The sequence below is a fragment of the Macaca mulatta genome, chromosome 6 (assembly GCF_049350105.2).
Source record: "Macaca mulatta isolate MMU2019108-1 chromosome 6, T2T-MMU8v2.0, whole genome shotgun sequence".
Classification (NCBI taxonomy): Eukaryota; Metazoa; Chordata; class Mammalia; order Primates; family Cercopithecidae; genus Macaca; species Macaca mulatta.
The window spans coordinates 81,384,997-81,395,354 of NC_133411.1; the positions used below are offsets into that span (position 1 = coordinate 81,384,997).

The 10,358-nt window shown below is 42.5% G+C and overlaps 2 pseudogenes across 1 annotated transcript; one reads left to right on the plus strand and one right to left on the minus strand.

Annotated features, from left to right (window-relative positions):
- The first annotated feature begins 6,880 nt into the window (after positions 1 to 6,880).
- On the plus strand, positions 6,881 to 7,253 carry LOC114678824 (translation machinery-associated protein 7 pseudogene; annotated as a pseudogene). The gene has a single exon (XR_003730374.2). The product of XR_003730374.2 is annotated as a translation machinery-associated protein 7 pseudogene (transcript).
- A 2,300-nt stretch (positions 7,254 to 9,553) lies between these two features.
- Positions 9,554 to 9,997, minus strand: LOC710817 (large ribosomal subunit protein uL15 pseudogene; annotated as a pseudogene).
- Between the last annotated feature and the right edge of the window lie 361 nt (positions 9,998 to 10,358).

Here is a 10,358-nt window from a genome sequence, read left to right on the forward strand (position 1 = left end):
AGAATGAATAGATAAGCCTCATACTGGGAGATAATATTTGCAAGTCATACATCTATTAAAAATAATATATAACTCTCAAAACCTGATAATAGGAAAACAAACAACTCAATAAAGAAGTGGGCAAAATTTTGGACAGTCACCTTACCGAGAAAATGTACTGAAATAAGCACATAAAGAGAATCTCAACATCATTAGGAAATGCAAATTAAAAGCACAATGCACTGGGCACAGTGGCTTATGCCTGTAATCCCAGCACTTTGGGAGGCAGAGGTGGGCGGATCACATGAGGTTAGCAATTCAAGGCCAGCCTGGCCAACATGGTGAAACCCCGTGTCTACTAAAAATACAAAAATTATCCAGGTATGATGGTGTATGCATGTAGTCCCAGCTACTTGGGAGGCTGAGACAGGAGAATCGCTTGAACCTGGGAGTCGGAGGTTGTGGTGAGCAGAGATCACACCACTGCAGCCTGGGTGACAGAGCAAGACTCCGTCTTTAAAAAACCCAAAACCAAAACAACAAAAACAAACAAATAAAAATCCATGATGAGATACAGTATATAACTTTTAGAGTATTATACAGTATATAACTTTTAGAATGGCTAAAAGCTTTCTTTTTTAACCACCATACCAAGTGCTGGCAAGGATGTACAAGAACTGGAACTCTCATACACTGCTGGTAGGAAAGTAACATGGTAGAATCACACTGAAAACATCTGGGGTTTTATTAAAACAAATTCAATATTTATTTATCATACGACCCAGGCATCCTACTCCTAGATGTTTACCGAAGAGGAAAGAAAATGTAGTTCATACATAGCATTTTTTTGTTTTTGTTTATTTGGAGACAAAGTCTCACTCTGTCACCCAGGCTGGAATGACTGGCATGATCTCGGCTCACTGCAACCTCTGCCTCCCAGGTTCAAGCTATTCTCCTGCCTCAGCCTACTGAGTAGCTAGGACTACAGGTGCCTGCAACCACGCCCAGCTAATATTTGTATTTTTTAGTATAGATAGGGTTTCGTCATGTTGGCCAGATTGGTCTCAAACTCCTGACCTCAAGTGATCCACCCACCTTGCATCCTGGACCAAAGAGCTGAGATTACAGGCATGAACCACTGTGCATGGCCATACATAGACTTTTACACAAATGTTCTTAGTAACTTTATTTATAATAAAAACTGGAAACAACCTAAATGACCTTCAATTAGTGGGCAACATTTATGGATAAACAAAACATAATATATCCATAAATGAAATACTCTTTGGTAATAAAAAGAAACTATAGATACACACTACAACATGGATCAATCTAAAAATAATTATGCTAAGTGAAAGAAGCTAGACAGAAAAGAGTACATACTACTCTATAGAAAATTCTAGAAAATTCGAATCAGGCTACAGTGACAGAAAGCAGGTCCATGGTCACCTGAGGAGTACAGGAAGAGATAGGAGGGAGAGATTATAAATGGGAAGCAAGAAAGTTTTGGGGGTGATGGACATGTTCACTATCTTGATTGTTGGGTTGGTTTTATGGGCATATAAAAATGTCAAGTTATCAAATCGCACACGCTATGTGGCATTTATTCCATATCAAGTATACCTCTTTAAAGCTATTTTTAAAAGAAGAAAAAAAAGATGCTATCCCTGACATCGCTGAGCCACTTAACCAATGGACTTCCTATCTCTAAATCTTTTGATTATGAAAAAAGGTAAATGAAGCCATAGTAAGTCAGTTTTTTGTTACTTGCAGCTGGAAGCATAACTTCCCACTACATCTATACAACGCCTTGGCTTATGTAATAAAAGTCACAGAATATTCAAGCTTGAAGAGATCTTGAGGATCAGCCATTCAGAGCCTATCCTGCCTGCCCCACTCCACCGCCGTTCCCCCGACCTTTTCTTTACAGATAAGGAAACAGAAATTCAGAAGCATGGAGGGACTTGCCCAGACTGACACAGCAGATCTATTAGGAGCTGCAGGATGAGAGCTGCAGTGTTCCAATGTCCTGACTCTGAAAGCTGGGCTCTTTCCAGTGCGCCATATCGCAGTCTGCCTTTTCAATTTTTAATTTCTAAATTTTACTTCCTTAAAACAGCAAAGAGAAAAAATACAGAGTGGAATTTAATGCTCACAAGTAGAATTACCTAGAGGAATTGTTGTTTTATAAATGAGGCAACAGAGCCTTGGGGTGCAGATGAGAAAGGGATATTTTCTCTTAGTCACAAAGCCAACATTAAACACTGGCCTCTTGAGACACTACTTGTCTTAATGCTTCTCAAATATATGACTTATTTCTAGTAGTCAACACTCGCCTTTGTGAAATAAACACTCCTCTATGTGTGTGTGCCTGGAATAGCAATCCTGATGTTTCTAAGGGTGTTCACATTTTAAAAGTGAAGTGTAAAAATTCAGTCATTTTGTGTTGGTTGACATTTTTTAAATGGCATGTTTTTTATAACTGAAAACTAAATTTGGTTTAGGTTAGGCTTACACATGAAGAGCTGAAAGGTTGTTTTATTCCTTAAATGTTCCCATCTTTGAGCAGAGGCCAAACAATGAAAATTCTAGCTGGGATAGAATAAGAATGTTATTATCACCAAGTCATGGGTAACTGAAACCTTCCTGGTTCCACATGCTATTAATATCCTATGTGTCAAACAAAAGTTAGGAACTGCTAAAGAAAAGATTATTCAATTCTTCTTATTAAAGCACAGTAAGGAAGACTTTACTGAGGCCCTCGCTATAGGTATAGTGACCACTGCAATGAGGTTTTGGAGTGGGGGAGAAAGATTGAGTTCAATTCTGAATACAGCATGAGCAAGCGGACATTTATAGCCAAGGAGGAGGGTGGGGACCAGTGCATGGAAAACTACTAAGAAGGAACATCAGGGGTAAGGAGGATTCTGACTAGACAGGCCTAACAGGATTCTTGCTGAAGACAGGCCAGGGTGATAAGACCTCACCTAGGGGATGGTGGAGGATGAGGAACCTGATCAGATATCAAGGGTGGATGTTGGTGGGGATTCTTGTGAAACTGACTTGGCTTGGCTCTTTGCTAAAACTGGATTTTCCAAGGAAGTACACTGATAGATTCTAAAAGGTTTAGGAGCCTAACATTTCTCCAAGCAAAGAATCTTTGTCAGAACACAGCATTGACCTAAAGAAAGAAATTGAGGAAAATTAATATAGGTAGATGTAAAGGTAAACTGAGGCTGGAGCCAAACCGGGAACGAAGACACAAGGCAAATGGCAGTGAGAATAGCCTTTGTTAGGACTCACGGGCGAGGTTCCTCAGTCCAAAAGTGCGGGCCGAGGAAGTCGCACTGAGGGAGGAGGGTAGGGACCTTTTATAGCTTGAGCGATGGGGAAGTTGGTTGTGCAAAAACAAGTCCTGGGGGGGTCTTGAAACTGCAATGTCACGAGGAAGGGGTCTTTGGAAACTGTTTAACTGAAACAGCTGTTTACGAACTTGTGAAATGCAGGTGAGCTGCAGGTCATGGGGGAGTGTGGTTGCCCAACCAGAACTCTGACACATGTGAGTCTGTGGGTGTCTACAAGGGTGAAGGGAGTCTTTAACAAAAGGCCTGCTATGCCGGGTAATGCCGCCATGTTGGGTCTAGATTCCTGCCTAACAGTAGAGAGTTTATTTGGGCCAAGGGTGGGGATTGAAGACTGAGAAACTCTTCCAAGTTGCTTTGGGGAGTGCTCCAGAGAACAAAGGGCAGACATGAGTTTTTAAAGAAAAAAAGACAAATCAGGAGAGGAGGTGATTACAAATGTTGTTTTTCAGAATTTTCATTGGTTCCCAGAAATAACATTCATCAGTATTGGCTATACACATTGTTAAACTATAGGGTATGAGTTATAGTGTTCAGAGTATGGCATTGCTAAGTGGCAACACTCAGTTTAGAGTCCACACAGCAGGCGGTTTCAAGAGACGATTATTCAGCTCGAGGTGGGGAAGTGGCGCATGACTGATGCCTCATTCCTATGCTTTGCTGGGCCTGATGATTTTAAAGGAACTACATTACTCAGGTGTTTCTTGTCTTTCTCAGTCTCTCACCTGTGTGGTTATTTCACTTTGCTTTCCTAGAGCACAGCACCAACACACATACCTTACAGAACCTTACACACCTACCTTACTATCCTTCCTTTACAAGAAAGGTGACTCCAAATCTGAGCTCACAGGGGATGCTGGAAAGTCAAAGTGACTTGGGGAAAAGTTATTGAAATGACTACATTTTTGACATATATGAACGAACAATGAGGAAAGATGAAAGGAATTGAAATCACTCAGCCTCAGACAAGAAGATATTCCATCTCCACCTGATATTATTTTCAAGATTTCCTGTCCAAATTCTGCTGAAATTGTTCACATTAATTACACGGTAAGAAAGATGCTGATATTTGCCTCTCTGATATCCATTCCAGCTTCTTCTTCATAAAGCAGAAACAGTTTTGTTTAGGAGTGGCAGTGGCACAACCTGACAAAAATCCTTTCCCTGGTCAAACTCTAGCCAGGCCTCTCTGAGCCCTCTTCTTGGTTAGGCCTCAGCCTTGGCCTATAAGAATGACAGACTCTTGGTGCAAATGATTTCCACCCTTTACCCTCCATATATATATGTATTTTATATTTGAGACAGGGTCTCACTCTGTCATCTAGGCTGGAATACAGATGCTCAATTTCAGCTCACTGCAACCTCCGCTTCCCAGGCTCAAGTGGTCCTCCAGCCTCAGCCTCCTGAGAAGCTGGGAATACAGGCTTGAGCCACCAACACCCAGCTAATTTTTATATTTTTTTGAGAGATAAGGTTTCACCATGTTGCCCAGGTTGGTCTCAAACTCCTGAGCTCAAAGCAATCTGTCCACTTCAGCCTCCCAAAGTGCTGGGATTACAGGTGTAAGCCACTGCACCTGGAAAACTCACTCACACACACACACTCTGTCTCTCTCTCTCTCTATATATATATATATACACATATACGTATATTTATACGGACTATAATATAGGTAGAGAGTTATATATATAAATAATATATATTATATATAAATAATATGTATAATATATGTAAATATATATAAATAATTATATATATATATATATATATATATATAAAAAATATATATTTTTTAGAGTCTTGCTCTGCCGCCCAGGCTGGAATGCAGTGGAGCGATCTCGGCTCACTGCAAGCTCCGCCTCCTGGGTTCACGCCATTCTCCCACCTCAGCCCCCCAAGTAGCTGGGATTACAGGCGCCTGCCACCATGCCCCGCTAATTTTGTTTTTGTATTTTAGTAGAGATGGGGTTTCACTGTGTTAGCCAGGATAGTCTTGATCTCCTGGCTTCTGGATCACGATGGTCTTGTGATCTGCTGGCCTTGGCTTCTCAAAGTGCTGGGATTACAGGTGTGAGCCACCGTGCCCGGCCGATGTATTTTTTAAAAATCTTTGACTGCAAGATGTATTTTTATGTTTAATGCATAGTAGGTGCATATATTTATGCACTTACCTTGGTGCATATATTATGGAGTACATGAGATATTTTGATACAGGCATATAATGCGTAATAATCCCATTATGGAGAATGGAACATACCCTCCATATTAAAAGACTTGACCAGACACTAGGGTCATTTCTAACAGCTCCAGGCTGCACCCCTAGGATGACCCTAGGCCCCCTTAAAGTACCTGCCTGAGAAAAGAAAAGGCTTCGAGGAGAATTCACTATTTGTTTTTAGCCAACCCCTGAGGATAAGCCCCACCACTTTCAGAGCATTTACTACAAAGGGCTTACAATTGAGGATCCTCTCGCTGCCCCTTTGAGATGTCTGGGTATCACCTGCAACTCAGGGGTGTCTTCCTGAAGCATGTGAAGGTAATCCCTTTACAATGATGATCATCAGGAAGGAAGGGGCCTCTGTCTCCCAGCCTGTGTGGCATCCTAACTTTGATAAATGCCAGGTGGCAGATGCAGCTGCCTCATGGGCATTTACACTGACCAACCCTTGTAATTTTTCAACCTAATTCTACTGAGCCCCACTCAGACCCTCCCTGCTGCCTCACTTTCCCTTTATTTTTTATCGAGACAGGGTCTCATTTTGTTGCCCACAGCCATGTGCCATCACACCTGGATAATTTATTATTATTATTATTTTTTGTAGTGACAAGGTCTCAACTCCTCCTGCCTGCACCTCCCAAAGTGCTGGGATTACAGGTGTGAACCACAGCACCAGGCCCATTCTCCCTTTAAAATACCCACTACTTCTGTGCAAATCAGAGTTGAGTTCAGTTCACACTGGACCCTCTTCCCTACTACAATTGTAATATTATGGGCTAAAAGCTGTCCTTACCACTTTAGTGTCCAGCTTTATTTACCTTGGATGGTGCTGAGTAAAATTACTCCCCCACCCCATTCCCTGCAGCAAAGGGTGGCCAGGGGACACTCACCTGACCACTGAGACATACGCTGAGTTTCTGGGAAGACATTTTTCTCTTGCCCTCCTGCACTCCTCCCTCACACCTTCTTTTCTGATGGCACAGGGACAGGAAGCCTAGAAACGCAGCAGCCATCTGGAAGTATGAGGTCACAAGCATGAGGAAGACAGCAGGTAGCCGACTGCCTCCTGAAATTCTGCTAAGATGCTTCTCGGGCAATTCAGTCACAACATGCCCAAAAAGGAAGTCTAGGTCTTTCCATTTCTACCTTTGGAATTTCCAATTTTGATAAATAGCATCGCCACCCATGTGTTGCTATTGTCAGAAACTTGGTGGATACCACTGACTGACTCTTCTCACTCCCAGTCTCCACAATTCTGCCTACCAAATATCTCCTCGCAGGCTCCTTGCATTCATTTTTTTTTTAATTGTGGCACGGGGGAAGGGGCGGCAGGCACCATGTCCGGCTGCGAAGGTGGCAGGAAGAAGCCACTGAAACAGCCTAAGAAGCAGGCCAAGGAGATGGACGAGGAAGATAAGGCTTTCAAGCAGAAACAAAAAGAGGAGCAGAAGAAACTCGAGGAGCTAAAAGCAAAGGCCGTGGGGAAGGGGCCCTTGGCCACAGGTGGAATTAAGAAATCTGGCAAAAAGTAAGCTGTTCCTTGTGCCTGAGGAGATGGTGACCCTTTATTTCATCCTTATTTAAACGTCTATATTCCCTGCCATAACATCTTTTGCCACCTAAAGCTGGAATTAAGTGTTGTCTTGGAGCTGTTGTACATTTAAGAATAAACTTTTATAAAAAAAAAAAAAAAACTTAAAAAGAAACTGTGGCACAATACATATACAATTCACCATTTTAACCATCTTATTAAATTCTTTTTTTTTCTTGAGACAGGGTGTTACTCTGTCACTCAGGGTGGAGTGCAGCGGCACAATCTTGGCTCACTGCAACCTCTGCCTCCCGGGTTCAAGTGACTCTCCTGCCTCAGCCTCCCAATCTTTTTAATCTTTATTTTATTTTTTGTTGAGATGGGATTACAGGCGTGAGCTGCCACACTTGGTCATTTTAACCATTTTGAAGTATACAGTTCAGTGGGGTTTAACACATTCACAATGTCATGCAAACATCACCATTATCTAGTTCTAGAATCTTTTCATCACCCCAAAAGAAAGTCCCATATTCATTAAGCAGCACTTCCTATTCCTCCCTTCCTCCAGCTCAAGGCACTAATTTGCTTTGTGTCTCTAGATTTGCCTATTCTGGATATTTCATAAAAATGAAACCATATAATATGTGGCATTTGTGTCTAACTTCTTTCATTCAGGATGTTTGCAAGGTTCATCCATGTTGTAGCATGTATCAGTACTATTCTTTTTGTGGCCAAATAATATTCCATTGTATGGATATACCACATTTTGCTAATGTATTCATCAGTTGAGGGACATCTGGGTTGTTTCTATCTTTTAGCTATTGTGAATAATGTTGCTACGAGCATTTGTGTATATGTTTTTGTTTGACCATCTCTTTTAAATTTTCAGGGTTATATACTTGAGAGGAATTGCTGGGTCATATGGTAATCTGTGTTTAACTTATTGAAGAACAATCAACAATTTTCCACAGCAGCTACATAATTTTACATTTCCACCAGCAATGTATGAGGGTTCCAATTTTTCTACATCCTCACTACACTTATTATTTTCTGGTATTGTTTTTAATTATTGTCACCCTAGTGGGCGTGAAGTGGTATCTCACTGTGGTTCTAAGTTATATTTCCCTCCTGACCCATGATGTTCAGCATCTTATCATTTCCTTTGTTGGCCACTGTATACACTTTTTCTTTGGAGGAAAGTCTATTCGAGCCCTTTGTCCATTTTTATTTATTTTTAGTTTTTTGAGACAGGGCTCTGTCACCCAGGTTGGAGTGTAGTGGTATGATCATAGCTCATTGCAGCCTCAACCTCCTGGGCTCAAGCGATCCTCCCACCTCAGCTTCCCAAGTCGGTAGGGCTACAAGTGAATGCCACCATGCACAGCTAATTTTTAAATTTTTTGTAGAGATCGGGTCTAACTCTGTTGCCCAGGCCTGTCTTGAACTTCTGGCCTCAACAATCCTCCTGCCTCAGCCTCTCAAAATGCTGGGATTGCAGGTATGAGCCACCACACCCAGCTGCACATTTTACTTACTTTTTAAAAAAATGGCACCTCACTCTGTCACCCAGGCTGGAGAGCAGTGGCATGATCCTGGCTCACTGCAACCTCCACCTCCCAGGTTCAAGCAACTCTCCTGCCTAAGCCTCCCAAGTAGCTGTGATTACAGGCGTATGCCACCATGCCTGGCTAATTTTTGTATTTTTAGTAGAGACAGCGTTTTACCATGTTGGCCAGGCTGGTCTTGAACTCCTGACCTCAAGTGATCCGCCCACCTCAGCCTCCCAAGGCTGAGGATTACAGGTGTGAGCCACCACGTCCAGCCTCCACCTGCACATTTAAAATGGAATTGTTTGGTTTTTAGTTGTAAGCGTCCTTTATATATTCTGGATATTAGACCCTTATCAGATGTGTGATTTGGTGAATATTTTCTCTGTTCTGTGAATTGTCTTTTCAGTCTCTTGGTAGTATCCTTTGATGCTACAGGGGCCAAGGGAAAATTTCCCCTTTGCCCTCTGAAGGTCTGCTGAAAAATCACCTGAAAAAAGGCAGATTAATAAGGGAAAATGATATGCAAACTTATTAGCCTGCATAGGAAAAAACCATAGAATGATTGCCCAACCCCACAATGGGGCACGGATAGTTACATTCCCTTCTTCTTAGTGGGGAAGGGAGACAAAGAATCGTGGATAATTTTAGCGGGGATAGTAACGGATTTTTAGGGGAATTCAATGGGCTTGAAGAACAAAGTCTGTCTGAAGGACAAAGTCTGCTGAACCCACAGAGCCGACAATGGTTTGTGACAAAAGTCTGTCCAGGTGTGTTAACAGATTTCAGTCTTTCTGCGACATGAGTTCAGTTAATGAAAACTCAAGGAAGGGACCGGAAGTAATTACTTTCTTCTTCTTCTTCTTCTTTTTTTAAAAGTAGTTAGCATTTAATGAACCTCCCCCTCCATGTGGCTTCAAGCCACCAGGACACAGGACCCCCGACTCCCTTAAATCTCCTCAGCTCTTCTGCTGAAGAATTTGGCCTTCACGATGACAGGCTGCTTTGGGAGCTTTTCCTTTCCCAGAACTTTGCAGTAGCCCGATCGCACCACATCAATGATGGGAGCAGCCCCTGTCTAGTTTTTAGCAGCATTCCCCCGTGTCTGCTCACTCACCAAAGTCCACAGTTTGTCAAGGTTGACAGGTGGGCAGAAGCTCTGGCTCCTCTTTAAGTGGTAATGCCTCATACCGACTTTCCCAAAGTAGCCTGGCTGGTATTTGTCGAAGCTGAGCCTGTGGTGATGCAGACCACCAGCATTACCATGGCCTCTGGGGTGCTTCTGGTGCTTCCCTGTGCAGCCGTGGCCGTGGCTCACGTGGCCCCGAAGTTGCCAGGTCTTCCTCAGTCTGGATGGCATGTTGGCGGCCTGAATGAAAGAGCAATTGCTTTCTTCCTTGGTGAGTCCAGGCTTTAGGCAGATTTGAGAACTTAGAGAACTTCATCCTGAGCTTAGGGAGAGATGAAGGATCGAGAGGCAGGAGGCAGGGGGACGGTCAGAGAGACCTTGAGGCTTCTTGCTCAGTTCAGCAGGTCAAAGCGCCATACTTTGGGGTATCGGTTTTTGAGCCCCAACAATGTATAAAAGTTTTCCACTTTGTTGAAGTCCAATTCATCTTTTTCTTCTGGTGCTTGTGCTCTAAGTATCTTACATCTACTTTTGAGTGTTTTATTCCATGGACAGAGCACAAGGATATTTTAAATACCTAAATCTGATAATG